General features: G+C 43.1%; 1 protein-coding gene across 3 annotated transcripts in view; it reads right to left on the bottom strand.

The window, feature by feature from the left end:
• Positions 1 to 16951, bottom strand: part of map3k13 (mitogen-activated protein kinase kinase kinase 13) — a 179956-nt gene that overhangs the window by 140013 nt on the left and 22992 nt on the right. For all 3 annotated transcript variants that reach the window (XM_073046402.1, XM_073046404.1, XM_073046401.1), the window contains exon 2: positions 14893 to 15060. The gene's annotated coding sequence lies outside the window, so the exon portion shown is untranslated. The remainder of the gene's footprint in view (positions 1 to 14892; positions 15061 to 16951) is intronic.

The raw sequence follows: 16951 nt of genomic DNA, 5'->3' as shown, positions 1-16951 counted from the left end.
GGGAACCTCCATTCTCCAGCCTGGCGCTGATCTCACTGCGCCACCAGCCGACCGGAACTGGAGGAGGGGAGCGCATGGTCAGGGTGAATCTTACTAAGAAAATTTTAAGCCAAGTACAAGTTAAACACTCAACACAGTGTCAAAGGCAACAACTTAAAATGGCGGACGGCGTTGCGATCCGACTTAAAATGGCGGACGACGTTCTCCTTCTTCAGTTCGTAAGTATGAGTTGTCTGTAAGTTGGACGTTCGTAACTCAGGGACTGCCTGTATTATCAACCTGCACCGCACTTTCTCTGTAATTGTAACATTTTATTCTGCATTCCATTGTTTTCCCTTGTACTAGCTCAATGCACCAATGCAATGAAATAATCGGTATGGATGGCAAAACAAGGTTTTTCACTGTACACCTAACAATAATAAACCACTTTACCAATTCAGTGTCAATCCAACTTCCTTTGCATTTCCTTAAAGATGACTCATATTCACCTGCAAGAGGTATTCACCCCTGAAGTAGACTGAGACCAGTGGCAAGGGGTCGAGAACTTCGGATTCAGCACTTCCACTGTCGCGGCCCGGGTTCAATTCTCGGTCAGGGAAGATTGTTGGGGCGCCACGGCAGGGTAGCAGTTAGCGCAACGTAATTCCAGCTCAGGGTGTCGGAGTTTGGACATCCTCTGTAAACGAGTTTGTACGTTCCTTCCTGTGTGTATCGGGTTTCCCCCCACAGTCCAAAGACGTACTAGTTAGTAGATTAATTGGTCATTGTAAATAGTCCTGTGATTAGGCTAGGGTGAAAAGCGATGGCTTGCTGGGTGGTGAGGATTGTTGGTCCGGAAGGGCGGGTTCTGTGCCCTTCTTTTCATTCTCTAAATGAAAATTTAAAAATGATGGACAAACCTCCCTGGGTTCCTAACTACTCTTCCTGAACTCCAGCTGCTTTCAGTGGCTCCTAGAATCGTCTTCTTCTTCGGTTGTCCATCGGAGTCCGATGACGACCTCCACTCCTTTAACGGTGAGATCTTTGATGACTATACAGTCCTATTCTGGACCCACAAGCTCTATTGCATGTGGGACATGTATACGTGGTAGTGGTGGCAACCATGGCTGCATTTCTCCTGGCTCTCTTCTGCTGTCTGCTGGTTGTTCTTTCCATCTCCAGAATACGAACCCTGTCCATACACAGCTGTCGCCAAGTGTTAGGATCAGCAGCAACATCTTTCAGGTCCTCAGGTCTGATCTTGCACTTCCTTAAAGCATTCTTCATCTGATTCTTATAGTGCTTCTTCGGCCCTCCAGCTGAGCGTCGACCATGATGTAGCTGGCCGTATAACACTCTGCGGGGTAGCCGACATGGGGGCATCCTTATAACGTGCCCCAGCCACTGCAACTGACGCTGGGTGATCATGGGCTCAATACTTCTGCAGTTGGTCTTTACAAGTATTTCAGTGTGAGGCACCCGCTCGTGTCAGGTAATTCCCAGGATGTGCTGAAGGCAGCTTATGTGGAAGCGCTCCAAGGACTTGATGTGATGGCTGTAGGTTACCCAAGCGTCACAGCCATAAAGGAGGGTGGTGACACAGATTGCTTGGTATACGGCGACCTTTGTGGAGGTAATACAGCATGGAAACCCGCACTTCAGAAAGGCTCATCTATCCTTGATAAGAATGTCTTGTGCAAGTGTAAGTGAAGTCATTAAATCTCACGAAGCAGGGCTTCATCGAGGATCGAATGATCAGTCGAAGCTTGATGGCTGAAGCCCAGAGACTGGAGTCCCAGAGGCTGTCCTGGAGTTGGAGCTCTATCTGTGTTTGTGTGGGTGGGGAAGGGGTTTGTTTTGCTGTTGTTGTTCCATTGCTTGTTGTGTTCTGTGTTGTTCTGCTGTGAATTGTGGGCATGCTAAGTTGGGAATGTGTGGCCACACTTGTGGGTTGACCCCAGCACACTCTGAAGTATGTCGGTTATTAATGCAACTCACACATTTCACTGTATGTTTCAATGTACTTGTGATAAATAAATCTGAAATCCTCTCGTGTCCCCTTGCCACTGGATTATGACATCACCTGTGAAGTCAGTGTGGTAATGTGAAACATCTAGTTCACACAGAAGGAAATCATACATAGAACTTCCACTCCACACAGGGGTTCCCAACCTGGCGTCCATGGGCCCCTTGTTTAATGGTATTGGTCCATGGCAAAAGGAAGGACACAAAATGAAGTAGGGGCCCTCATAGACAACCCCAGCAAAGACAGACTTAAACACCACTGTGGTGTCATAGCTCAGGAAGTTGGACATTTTCACACCAACATGATTCTCCTGACACAGAAAAGTTTCAGCAAATTTAAGAGATTAGATTCAAGAGGGAAAAAGATCCTTTTTTTAAAAAAAATGCCTATAATGTGCTGCCAGGGTAGAGAGAGCAGTGATATTCAGGAGGCACTTAGATAGACATGTGAATACTCTGGGATTGGAGTGATATCGATCATGTACAGACAGAGGAGATGAGATCAAAAGTTCAAAATTAATTTATTATAAAGTACATACATGTCACTACATATTACACTGAGGTTCATTTTCTTGCATACATTCTTACTAAAACACAGATGTACAATAGAATCAATGTAAAATACACACAAAGACTAACAACCAATATGCAAAGGACACACTGTGCAAATACAAAATAAAACAACAAATAATAAATAGTTGGACATAAATAAATAAATAAATAATACTGAGGACATGAGTCCTTGAAAGTGAGTCCACAGGTTGTGGAATTAGTTCAGTGTTGAGGTGAGTGAAGTTATCCACGCTGCTTCAGGAGCCTGATGGTTGTAGGCAATGACAGTTCCTGAACTGGCTGGCAAGGGAGCCAAGGTTCCTGTACCTCCTTCCCAATGGCAGCAACAGGAAGAGAGCATGGCCTGGTTCGTGGGGTTCCTTGATGTTGGCTGCTGGTGCAATGGTTTGATCAGCTTGGCACAACATCCTGGGCCAAAGGGCCCGTAACTGTACTGTACTATGAGGCACACGCAAGCGGGTGGTTCTGGAAGGGCAGGCCAGATGAGAAACGCTACTTTGCGGGAGAGAGCTTTGCCACCAAGGAAGAGCAATTTGGTAACTCAGTGACGGAACCTGTGGAATTAGCTAATGGTTACACAGAATCAACACACTACGATCATTGGTCCCATGGTTAGTAAGCTTGCAGATGACATCAACATTGCTGGTATGGTGGACAGTGCAGAAGGTCATCTAAGAATCTTGACCACCTGGGCCAGTGGAGCAGGGTGAAGAATGGCAGATGGAGTATAACTCAAATAAATGCAAGGCTTGGCATTTTTTTAAGCCAAACAAGGGCATAAATTGTAAGGTTCTGGGGAGTGTCGTAGCACTCACCCCAGAACGTGGCAGATAGAATACAATATGGAGAATTGTGAGGTTATCCTCTGGGAAAGAAAAGAGGAAGACCTGGTATTATTTTAAAGGGGACAGATGTTCAAAGGGGGCTGGGTGTCCAAGTACAAGAGTTACTGAAGGCCAATTTACAAAGTGCAGTAAGCGACTGTGAAGGTAAATAATATATTGCCTCACAACTGAGCACCAATGTTCTACAAAGTTGTCGCCGAGTCTTAAAGAGGGCTTGAGGGCAGCGATAAAGGCACGAACATGAGAATTGATTTGCTATGTATTGAAGTACTGTCGACATTTCTGGTCACCACACTACAGGAAGGATACAACGCCATAAGACACAGGAGCAGATTTAGGCCATTCAGCCCAACAAGTCTGCTCCGCCATTCCATCATGGCTGATTTATTATCTATCTCAAACCCATTCTCCAGCCTTGTTCCCATAACCTTTGATGCCCTTACTAATCACAAACCTATCAACCTTCACTTTAAATATACCCAATGACCTAGCCTTCAAAGCCGGCAGTGGCAACAAATTCTACAGATTCAAATGTTTGTGCTGGAGAGAGCACAGAAGAGATTCACCATCATGCTACCTGAATTGGGAAGACTTCAGATACAGGGAGGAGTGGGGGGCCGGGTTTGTATTCCCTGAAGTGGAGGAGGTGCGGAGCAACCTCCTAGAAATACGAAAAACAATGATGCACAGATAGGGTAGACAGCTTGAAACTTTTTTCCCCCATGGTCGAGGAGGATACTGAGTAGAAAAGACAATACACATCATTCACTGTAAGCAATGACACACTGAGAGAAGGACATGGTGGCAGAATTTGACAAGCTTCCCTTCATCAGACAGGCATTGGTAACAACATCTCCTCCACGATCTCATCAGCACAGGTGTCCCACAAGGCTGAGCACACCTACAAGAAGCATTGTCCCAGGAAAGCAGTATCCATCATCAAGGATCCCCTACCGCTCGTGACTGCTGCCATCAGGAAGGTGGTACAGGAGCCTCAAGATCTCACACCACCAGCTTCAGGAACAGTTACTACCCCTTAAACCAAACGGGATAACTTCACTCATCATCATTTGCCCCATCATTGAAATGTTCCCACAGCCTATAGACTCACTTTCAAAGACTCCTCATCTCATGTTCTCGATTTCCATTGCTTCTTTATTTATTATTACTTTATTTCTTTTTGTATTTGCACAGTTTGTTGTCTTTTGCACACCAGTTGAATGCTCAAGTTGGTGCCGTCTTTTACTGATTCTGTTATACTTATCGTTCTATTATGGATTTATTGATTATGCCCCCAAGAAAATTAATCTCAGATTTGTACATGATAACATATGTACTTTGATAATAAATTTACTTCGAACTTTGAGTTCTGAGTACAATAATAACTTATTTATACAGCTTATTTATATAACTTTTTTCATACAGACATCGTAGTTCAAAGTGATTTATAATGAAATAAACTGCAAACATGAAAATAAAAGATAAAAAGATGCTAGTTAAAAGCAAGGTTAAATAAATAGGCTTTGAGCTGATGTTTTCAAAGTCTCAGCTGAGGCTGCATCCCTTATAGTTTTAGGCATAGTTCAGACGCATAGTTCAAAAAAAGGCTGACCTGCCAAGAATCCTTTGAGGGAGATTGTTTAAATTTAAGAGAGTGTTGGAAGCAGTCCTGAGAGCTTTAAAAGAACTTTCAAATGAATTCTAAAAGATAGCGGAAGCCAATGCAGAGTAGCTGGGATGGAAGGGATATGTTCCCTCATCCTGGTTTTAGTTATAGGTCCAGCAGCAGTCTTCTGAATGAGTTGAAGTTTGTCAATAGATTGCTTTGGAAATGCAAGAGTCTACAGCTTTGATGAAACCACTGCTGGAATATCACGTGTAGTTCTGGTAGCCATCCTACAGGGAGGGATGTAATTAAGCTGGAGAGCGTGTGTAGCCAGGACTGGAGGGGCCAAGTTATGAGGAGAGACTGGATAGGCCAGACCATTTTTCCTGGAGTGCAGGAGGCTAAGAGCTGACCTGAAAGGTTTACAAAATCAAGAGGGGTATAGATAAGGTGAATGGTCACAATATCCTTCCCCCCCCCCCCCAACAGAATGGGAGTCTAAAGATAAAGGGCATCAGATTGAAGTGATTTAAAGAGTAGCTGAGAGGCAAGTTTTTCCTCATAGAGAGGATGGAAGGTATTCAAGATTCAGGATTGTTCAACGCTATTTCCGGTACAAAATCATTACTCCAGACCAATGCAGCCAAAAAAAAACCACAATAAAGAACACAATAATAATAAACACAATATATAAAAATTAATAAGATAGTTTATATACATAGATAAATTGTAAGTTCACACAGTGAATGTCCGTACGCAAGGTGACTGACAGGAAATGATAAAGTAGTGGTGGTTGGAGTGTGATGGGGTGAGTTACTGGGTGGAATCTAACTGCCTTTGAGTCTTGTGATCCTGGCGTAGTTGCTATGTAGCCTCCTCCCGGATCGGAGTGTGAGGGGCAGTCCTTGAGCAGGGTGGGTGGGATCCTTCATGATGTGTCTGGTCCTTTACTGGCACCTTTCCACATATATGTCCAATGATGGCGGGTAGGCTCGTGCCAGTGATGCGTTGGGCAGTTCTGACTACCTGTTGTAGAGCCTTTCTGTGCGCCGCAGTGCAGTTTCCATACCATGCTGTGATGTAGCTTGTTAGGATGCTCTCTACTGTGCGTAGGTAGAAGGTCACGAGTACGGACACGCAATGTCCAGCTCTCCTCAGAAAAGAGAGGCATGTGTGAGCTGAGTGTACAGCAATGGGCTCAGCACACAGACCTGGGGGGGGGCACTCGTGTCGAGGATGATGGGGAGGGAAGGAATGGTTGTGCAACCTGACTATCTGAAGTCTGTTGGTTAGCAAGTCCAATGCCCAGGAACACAGTGGTGTATTTAGACTGAGGAGTGGGAGCTTGTTCACCAAGGTCTGTGGGAATGCTGAACTGAAACGCAGAATAGGCACTTTGACACAAGTGTATGAGCGTGTAAGTGTATGTCAGGTATGCGGAATGAGCAGTCTCAGGAGGTGATTGACGTGGGTACAAATAGACAATTTAAGAGACATTTGGACTGGTACATGGAGAGGAAAGGCTTAGATTGAAACAAGGCATACACAAGCAAATGGGACGAACTCAGCAAGGCATCTTGATCAGAATGGACATTGGCCAAGGGACCTGTGTCCATGCGGAGTTACTCTGGGATTCCATATGGACCACGGTACACATTGAGGGAGCCACCTCTAGGTGAAAGCCAGCATCACTAATGAAATACACCACAGTACTGAATGCACCAATAGTTCTTGATGAAAAGGCTGCTTCAAGAGCAAATGTAAACCTGCCACAAAGCCCACGGCCCACTGGGTGACAAGAATCTCTACACTCCTATATTAGTTACTCCTCCTGCACTAGCAGAGAGGCTACTCTACAGCAATTACTAAAGTGGAGCTAGAGAGGGAAAAATACCAAAGGATTTTCATTCACAGAACTGCTGCTCACTGGATTTTTTTTTTTGCACCATTCTCTGTAAACTCTGGAGATTGTTGTGTGTGAAAATCCCGGGAGTTCAGCAGCTTCTGAGATACTCAAGTCACCCCATACGGCACCATAAATCATTCCATGGTCAAAGTCGCATAGATCACATTTCTCCCCCATTCTGATGTTTGTGAACAACAACTGAACCTCTTGACCATGTCTGCATGCTTTTATGCACCGAGTTGCTGCCACAACTGGTTAATTAGATATGTGCACTAGTGAGGCTTAAAGGTGTACCTAATAAAGTGGCCACTGGGCATTTTTAAGATTTAAACAACCTACAACAGACATCCCAAGGTTTCTGCAAAATCCTGCAAGCTCAGTGGAAGGATGAACGAGCCAACATCAGAGCTCTCTCCTCGGCCAACATCCCTGACACCAAGGACCCGGTTGTACACAGTGGCTTTTGCAGGACAGGCTAATCATTTGCACGCCAACATAAAAGAATGCAGATGCTGGAATCTGAAGCGACAATTTGCTGGAAGGACTCAGCTGGTCAAGCAGTACCTGTGCGAGGAAACAAGTTGTTCCTGGAGCAGCAAACAATCTGCCAGGGGAACGCAGCAGACAGCTCATCAGTTCCTCCAGCGTATTTGACACCAGACCCCTGAAGCATAAAGCCTATTCCAAACCTCACGATGGGAAGAGATTCTCAGCCAAACAGAGGAAAAGGTTCGAAGCTTCAGTGAAGAAATGCAAGGCATTTGACTGCAGACACTGCAATGGATTGAGGGGACCGTTGAATCATCGGGGTTCTGTCTCCCCCACAACCTCACCATCCAGCACACACACCAGAATGCTGAGGTCCCTGCAAGCACAGTGCTTCTGGTATATGTCCTGGATTGGGGAGGGGGGGCATTAAAGAGGACCCTCCCATCCATCCCACGATCTCTTTGACCTCCTACCATCAGGCAGAAGGTACCACAGTACAAGGACAAAGATTGTTAGACTGGGTAACAGCTTCTTCCCCCAGACGGTGAGAACTCTGAGCACCCTGCTACCACTCAGTGCACAATATTTATGACAGTACCAGTAGCATTAGACTGTTGTATATTTAACTATATGCAATTTATGTCAACTTGTACATTGACAAAACATTTTTTATTATTTGTTAATATTGTTTTATTTGCTGTATGTTTTATACCTACTGTGTTTTACACCTTGGCCATGGAGGAATGCTATTTCATTTAGTCCTCGTTTTACACCATGACCCCAGAGGAATGATATTTCACTTAGCACAGTGTTTCCCAACCTTTATTAGCCCAACACTCCCCCTGAAGCACTTTCATACTTGCCAACGCCTCTCTTAGGCACAATATACTTTCCGGCGCCCCCCTAGTGTAAAAACATGTCTACCATATGCCAACATGAGAAAAATGATTCTGCCTTACATTTTTATGTGTCTTTAAACTTGGCTTACACATAACCTGTGCACTGTACAGCAGCTTCGATATCAATGTGATCCTTGAGCTGAAATATCTGGCTCAAATTGTGACAGCAAAACCCTCAAGTCCCCACGCGTAACAATGTCCAAGTCATTTCTGGTTTTTTGTGAATATGTGGTTCACTGCACTGAAGCCTCTTTCACCACGGAAGGTGGATGGAAATGCTCTTCTCCAAAGATCAGGAAACTTCGTATGACAGTATAGCCACATACCACAAAAGTCAACATTTTTGAAAAGCAATTTTGCTTCTTCATCATTCTGAGTGTCGATAATTTCTTCTTGCAAGCTCCCTTCCTGTTCTTCCACCCTACAAAGAAATGGGTTAATTACAGAGTCTGGAATTTCCAGATCATTCAAATCCTTGAATCGATTCTGAAAATCCTTCTTTAGTGACTGCAGATGTGAGCAGTACTCTTACAAACCATCATCTGTGAAAGAGAATGCCAAACTTTCCATGCAAGGAGACACTGAGAACATTCTACGTTGTTTTGCTTATATAGTTATATAGTTCCAATTTTCTGATAAAAGTGGACACTGCACTTCTTTGCCTGGATTAAATTGAAATTTTCATCCTGCAGTTTCATATTTAGAATGTTCATTGTGTCATAAAGATCGGCCACATCTCCACGTAGAAGTTCAAACTTGTTTCCCAAGCTCTTGTCGTCTTTGAGCAAAAATTCAGTGTCAAAAAGATCAAAGAAATGTTTTAAGCAGCAGCCTTTTGACAGTCAACACACTTCAGTGTGAACAAGCAAGTGTTCAAACTCTTCATCGTTACTTTGGCATAACTGGCAAAATATTCTGCTATTTAATGGGTGAGGTTTAATTTCATTGATAGCAGATATTGCAAGAGTCACGCTTTTAAAAAAAAGTCACTGGCTGAGGCTTTAGGCTGCGAGATATTGACACAATGGATTACAAACAGACTTGGAATTACTTTTTCATAAATGCCATTAAACCAACATGGTGACCTGTCATGTATGGTGCTCCATCTGTTGCACAAGAACTCATGTTCCTAATCAGAATGCTTGTATCCTCAATATGCATTTTGAGCTCGTCGTAGACTGATTCTCCATTGATATTTGTTTTTAAACTTTTTACAAAAGAGAATCTCTTCATAAACTTTTCCATATTTGATAAACCGTAAATATACCATTAGCAATGCCTCATTGTCTCACACAGTTAACTCATCCAGTTGTATCCCAAATTCTGTTTTTTGTAGCTCTGTGCATAGTTGATACTCGATGTCTCCACTCATTCCATCAATACGATGAGCTACAGAGTTATTACTCAGAGGAATTTATTTTAAAATACTGGAATCCATTTTGAGAACAGTGGTGAGCACTTCTGATACAGCAGACAGTATTAATCTTTCACCAATTGAATGACATTTTCCACACTCTGCTATCATTTTGGAAATGTTATAAGCAATGAGACCACTATCAATGCTTTTCAAATGCTTCTTTCATTTTCTGGAACTGAGTAATACTATAAGTAGTCTATTCAGGGTGTCTTTTACAGAAGTGTTCCTGCATTCTTGGTGGGTTCATTAGACAGTACAGTATTACAAATAAGGGTGTTGCTGATCTGACAGGAACAGTATAAAACCTATACTTCAGGTATGTAAAATTGTATTGATGCACTTTCTGTAGTTTCTGTTTCTTGGCAGGATTAGAATTCAGGGCTTCACTCAGAGATTGTGCCGTAAAGTATTTAACCGTCATTAACGGAGCTACATTAAGGTAAAAGTTAACACAAACTAGGAATGCCTATTGGATGTTGATGTTGACATAGTTGGTCAGATCTCATGCGTCAAGTTAGGGTGCTGCTTACCACACCCCGCCCCCTCAAGAATCTTCAACGCCCCGTGACAACTTCTAATTCCCCTAACGCCCCCTTAGGACACGTAACCATCCTCCTGGGGGGTTGAGAATTACTGATTTAGCAGTATGTGAATGGTTGAATTATAAACTTGAACTTGAAATGCAACATCCTATTAGACCATAGGACAGAGTAGAAGAAATATGCCATTCATCCCATTGAGTCTGCTTTACCATTCAATCACGGTTGATTATTTTTCTTCTACGCCACTCTTCTACCTTCTCCCCAGGACCCTTAACCTCTTCACCAATCAAGAACCTCTCCATCTCTGCCTTAATTATACCTAATCATTTGACCTCTACTGCTCTCTGTTACAACAAATTCTGCAGATTCGCTGGCCTCTGGCTGAAGGAACTTCAACAAATCTCAGTTTTAAAAGGACATGTGAAGGCCTTGGTGACTAAGATTAAGGAAAACCCCAAGGTGTTCTACATACGTGAAGAACAGAATGCTGACTAGAATGAGGGTATGATCAGTTACAGAGAGAAAAGGAAAATGTGCCTGGCATTGTAGGAGGTTGGGGAGGTCCTTAATGAATACTTTGCTTCGGTATTCACCGGTGAGAGTGACTTTGTTATTTGTGAGGACAGTGTAAACCAGACTGGTATGCCATAACATATCAACTTTAAGGGAAAGAGGATATGCTGAAACTTTTAAAAAACATTAGGATAGATAAGTGCCCGGGGTCTGGATGGGATATACCTCAGGTTACTAAGGGAAGTGAGGAAAGTGACTGCTGCAACTTTGGCAATGATCTTTGCATCTTCAATGGACACAAGCATAGTACCAGATGACTGGAGGGTGGCAAATCATATCCCTTGATTCAAGAAAGGGAGCAGAGATAATCCTGGGAATGAAAGACCAGTGAGTCTTACCTCAGGAGGTGGGAAAATCATTCTTAGAGACGGGGTTTACAAGTATTTGGAGAAGCGTAGTCTGATTAGGGGTAGTCAGCATGGTTTTGTGAGGGGACAATCAAGCCTTCCAAGAAGTGTTTGATAGAAGTGTTTGAGGATGTGACAAAGCAGATTGATGAAGGTAGGACAGAGGATGTTGTGTATATGGATTTTAGTAAGGCGTTTGAGAAGATATCCCATGGTAGCTCATTCGGAAAGTCTGCAGACACAAGTTCCAGGGAAACCTAGCTGTGTGGATTCAGAATTGGCTTGCTCATAGAAGACAGATGGTTGTAAATGGAGCATATTCTACGTGGAGGTTGGTGACAGTGGTGTTCTGCAAGGATTTGTTCTGGGATACTGCTCTTTGTGATTTTTTTTAATATAAAATGACATGAATGAGGAAATGGAAGGGTGGGTTAGTAAGTTTGCAGATGACGTGAAGGTTGGTGGAGCTGTGGATAACGGAAGTTGTCATAGGTTAAAACAGGGCATGGACAGGATGCAGGGCTGGCCTGAGAAGTAGCAGGTGGAGTTCAGCCTGAAAAAGTGTGAAGTGATTCACTTTGGAAGGCAGAATACAGGGTTAACAGCATGATTCTTAGCAGTGTAGATGAACAGAGAGATCCTAAGGTTCACGTCCATAGATCCCTCAAAGTTTCCTCATAAGTTGATAGGGTTGTTAAGAAGGCATCTGATGTGCTGGGACACCATATGTCATTAGTCAGGAGATCGAGTTCAATAGCCACAAGGTAATGTTGCAGTTCTACAGCAGAGCTTAAGCTCTGCAAGTTGAGCAAGCGAGGGCTTTTCTCTTTGGAGAGAAGGAGGATGAGAGGTGACTTGATAGAGATGTACAAGATGATAAGAGGCATCGATAGAGTGGACAGAGACTTTCCCAGGGCAGCAATAGCTAATACAAGCAGGCATAATTTTAAAAGTGAGTGGAACACCCTGCCAGGAGTGGTGGTAAAGGCAGACGCATTAGGAACATTTAAGAAACTCTTATGTAGGAAGGAAGGGTTAGATTGATCTTAGAATAAGGTAAAAAGGTTGGCTCTACATTGTAAGCCAAAGGCTCTCCATTGTGCTGTAATGTTCTATAAAACCTTCATTAGGCCACACGAGGAATACTGTGTTCAGTCTGGTTGTCTCATTGTAGGAATGATGTGCAAGCTTTAGAGAGGGTACAGATGAGATTTATCAGGTTGCTGCCAGGATTAGAAAGTACGTCATATGAAGATGAGCAAGCTAGGGCTTTTCTCTTTGGAGCAAAGGAGGATGAGAGGCGACTTGATAGAGTTTACAAGATGATAGGAGGCATAGATCGAGTGGATAGCCAGAGATTGTTTTTACCCAGGGTAGAAATGCCTGTAACATGAAAGGTTAATTTACTTGCCGGTCAAAAGCTGCTTCTGCCGTGCCAGTCCTTAGCAGCTCTCTCCCATTGGCTGGCTTTCACATCCCAACACTGGCTTCTGGTTCTGGGCACCCCAGGGATATAAGAATAGCTTGTGTAAGAGACTGTCTTCTTTGCTAGATGGCCTCTTCAAACTGAGATTGCGACCAGTGCTGGAGTCATTGGGAAAGTGTGCTGTGTCTGTGTGCACTCTTAGTGCGTCTGTTGATGTTCAGTTTGGTTGTTGTGTAACCTGGGGAGACTTAACCAAGTACCCACTGAACTAGCGCTGTTACTGAATGTTTGCTGTAATAGTTTTTGTAACTTTGTGTAGCTTAGATGAGTACTTACTTGACTGGGATGCTTGGTTGAGAGTTTCACTGTTTGTAAATAAATGGCTACCCGCAATCAGTTCCTTCTGTCTCGCTTACCAAATCCACAAATCTGCTTCCCCGTAATATGGGGGGCATAATTTCAAAGCAATTGGAGGGAAGTAAAGCTGGGGGGGGGGGGTGGAATGTCAGAGCAAGTTCTTTACACAGAGTGGCCAGTGCACGGAACACCCTGCAAGGGCTACGCTAGAGGCAGATACATTGGGAACACTTAAGAAACTTTTAGATAGGCACATAGATTATAGAAAACTGGAAGGCTATGTAGTAGGAAAGCGCTAGGTTGATTTTAGAGTCAGTTAAAAGATCGGCACACCTAAAGCACTGTAATGTTTTATGTTCTATGACATCCTTTTATTCTGAGGCTGTACCCTCAAGTCCTAGACTCTAATGGACCCTACTCATGGAAATGTCCTCTCAACATCCACTCCATCTAGGCCTTTCAGCAAGATCCCTCCTCAACCTTCTGAACACCATCCAGACAGACTCCTCAGAACTTTGGACTCTGCCTGCTCAAAGGAGGAGAAGAAATACTCGGGATCCTACTGAGAACTTTGAGTCCATGCGTCAAGAGCACATGGGAGCCCAGCGCAAGAAATGCGAGAACCGCAGCTTCTCATCAGCGTCTCCCTGCTCCATCTGTGGAAACGTCAGCAGTTCCCACCTTGGCTTCATCAGCATCGTCAGGACCACAAATCTGATCTCCAGGGAAGGGTAGTAACCAGACTATTAGATAATGGACAAAACCATTGACAGATGTATTTAGAGGGGAAGGGGGGGGGTGGAGGTGCTAGAGGGTTTGGTAGCAAGGTAAACAATCTTGTGAAGGAACTGGAATACAAAAAAGTCCAGGGACTTTTGGAATAGAACAGTTAACAGAAACAGGAGGCAAGCCCACAGAACAATTTGAATATTTGAGGTTATTTATTATGATTTTATTATCTGAAGTGCAAAGCAGTTTTCCACTGGCCCATTGAGGTTTAAAGGCAATGTAATTGTTGCATTGGATTGCTGAAGGTGTAGGTTCCACTCTGGCACTTTTTCCTTTATGGTACACCTGTGCACCTGCTCGTTAATGTGAATATCTAATCAGCCAATCATGTGGCAGCAACTCAATGCATAAAAGCATGCAAACACGGTCAAGAGGCTTGGCTTCTGTTCAGACCAAACATCAGAATGGGGAAGAAATATAAGCCAAGAGATTTTGACTGCGGAATGAATAATTCTAGGTGCCAGATGGGATGGTTTGAGTATCTCAGAAACTGTTAATCACAATTACTCAAATAACCACATACTACAACGGTGGTATGCAAAAGAGCATCTCTGAAGGTACAACACGTTGAACCTTGAACTGGATGAGCTACAGAAGCAAAAGATCATGGACATACACTCAGTGGAATTTTATTAGGTACAGGAGTAACTAATACAGCTTACATTGCATCACCATCTAACAATGGGATTAAAACCCTTTCATTTCATTATATGATTAACCCTTTTAAATTAGACAGATCAACTCCATACACTTATAAAAAGCATCATCTATAGCGGGATTCCCAACCTTTTTTTAATGCCATGGACCAATGCCATTAAACAAAAAGTCCTGGACGACAGGTTGGGAACCCAAACCAGAGAAAAACATTCCGTGATAGAACTTCAAAAGCAAATGCAGTTTGTGACATCCATACAAGAGAAAAGCTGCAGATGCTGGAAATCAAAGTAACACGCACAAAATGCTGGAGGAACTCAGCAGGACAGGCAGTATCTATGGAGAAGAGTAAACAGTCGCTGTTTCAGGCACCCTTCATCAGATTATAGATCTGTCCCCAAAACAAGTGCCTTCTGTCAAAAGGCCATCATTGGCAGGAGGTACAAAATGAAGCCAAGTTCCTACCTTTGCAGAATACATTCCCACCACAGCTCTGTGTGATTACGGAGCCCAAATTCACAAGTGGTCCATGATGTTGCAGGGTGCATTATCCTCAGGGATCCAAAAGGCAACAGCAAACATCATCACCACAGGAGAACATTGCTGAAGAATGTATTACCACAAAGTTTTGACCTGTTGGGGAAAAAGACAATAATCGTGGACATTATTATAGCAAGACTGTGTTCACTTTTGGTCACCCTGCAACAGGAGCAGAAATGATTTACAAAAATGTTACCAGGGTGGACGGACTGAGTTATAAGGGAGAAGTTGGGCAGGCTTGGACTTTATTCCTTATCAGAGTGGAGACAAAAAGGTGTATAAAATTATGAGGGGCACAGAAAGGGAGAATGCACACAGTCTCTTTCTCCCAGGGGTGGGGAATCAAGAACTAGAGAGCTTAGGGTTAAGGATATACACACACAATAAAAATATTATACATACCCTATAAAAAGTATTCATCCCCTTGGAAGTTTTCATGTTTTATTGATTTACAACATTGAATCACAGTAGATTTAACACTGTGTCAAATTTTTTAACACTGATCAGGAGAAAAAGACTCATGTCAAAGTGAAAACAGATCTCTACAAAGTGATCTAAATTAATTACAAATATAAACCACAAAATAATTGATTGCATAAGAAATCACGCCCTTTAAGTCAGTATTTGGTAGATGCGCCTTTGGCAGCAATTGCAGCCTTGAGTTTGCGTGGGTAGGTCTCCATCAGCTTTGCATGTCTAGACACTGCAATTTTTCCCCATTCTTCTTTACAAAATTGCTCAAGCTCTGTCAGATTGCGTGGGGATCATGAGTGAACAGCCGTTTTCAAGTCCATCCACAAATTCTCAATTGGATTGAGGTCTGAACTCTGATTTGGCCACTCTAGGACATTAACTTTGTTGTTTTTAAGCCATTCCTGTGTAGCTTTGGCTTTATGCTTAGGGTCATTGTCTTGCTGGAAAACCAATCTTCTCCTAAGTTGCAGTTTCTCTTGCAGATTGTATCAGGTTTTCCTCCCTGTGTTTTTCTGCATTCATTTTAACCCTCTACCTTCACAAGCCCTCCAGGACCTGCAGCAGTGAAACATCCCTACAGTATGATGCAGCCACCACCATGCCTCATGGTAGGCATGGTGTGTTTTAATGATGTGTGGTGTTTAGCTTACGCCAAAGTAGAGTTTAGTCTGATGGCCAAAAAGCCCAATTTTGGTTTCATCAGACCATAGAACCTTCTTCCAGTTGATTTCAGAGACTCCCACATACCTTCTGGTGAACTCTAGCCGAGATTTCGTGTGAGTTTTTTTTTCAACAGTGGCTTTCTCTTTGCCACTCTCCCATGAAGCTGTGACTGGTGAAGCACCCAGGCAACAGTTGTTGTATGCACAGTCTCTCCCATCTCAGCCACTGAAGCTTGTAGCTCCTCCAGAGCTGTCATAAGTCTCTTGGTGGCCTCCCTCACTGGTCCCCTTCTTGCACGGTCACTCAGTTTCTGAGGATGGCCTGCTGTAGGCAGATTTACAGCTGAGCCATATTCTTTGCATTTCTTGATGATTGACTTAACTGTACTCCAAGGGATAATCAGGGATTTGGAAATTTTCTTATAACCATCTCCTGACTTGTACTTTTCAATAATCTTATTGTGGAGTTGCTTAGAGTGTTCTTTTGTCTTCATGGTGTAGTTTTTGCCAGGATACTGACTCACCAGCAGTTGGACCTTCCAGATACAGGTGTATTTTTACTACAATCAATTGAAACACTTTGATTGCACACAGGTCTCCAAAAACAGATCTCCATTTATCTGATTATGTCACTTCTAAAACCAATCAGCTGCACCAGTAACGATTTGGTGTGTCATATTAAAGGGGGGAGTAAATACTTACACAATTAATATTTTGTGTTTTTGTAATTAATTTAGATCTCTTTGAAGAGATCCTCTCTCACTTTGACATGAAAGTCTTTTTCTGTGGATCAGTGTCAAAAAACCCAAATTATATCCACTGTGGTTTAATGTTGTAAAACAAAACAT

This window comes from Hemitrygon akajei, chromosome 5 (genome assembly GCF_048418815.1).
Source record: "Hemitrygon akajei chromosome 5, sHemAka1.3, whole genome shotgun sequence".
NCBI lineage: Eukaryota > Metazoa > Chordata > Chondrichthyes > Myliobatiformes > Dasyatidae > Hemitrygon > Hemitrygon akajei.
The sequence above is the reverse complement of the archived record's forward strand: the minus strand, read 5'-3'. Positions and strand labels throughout refer to the sequence as shown.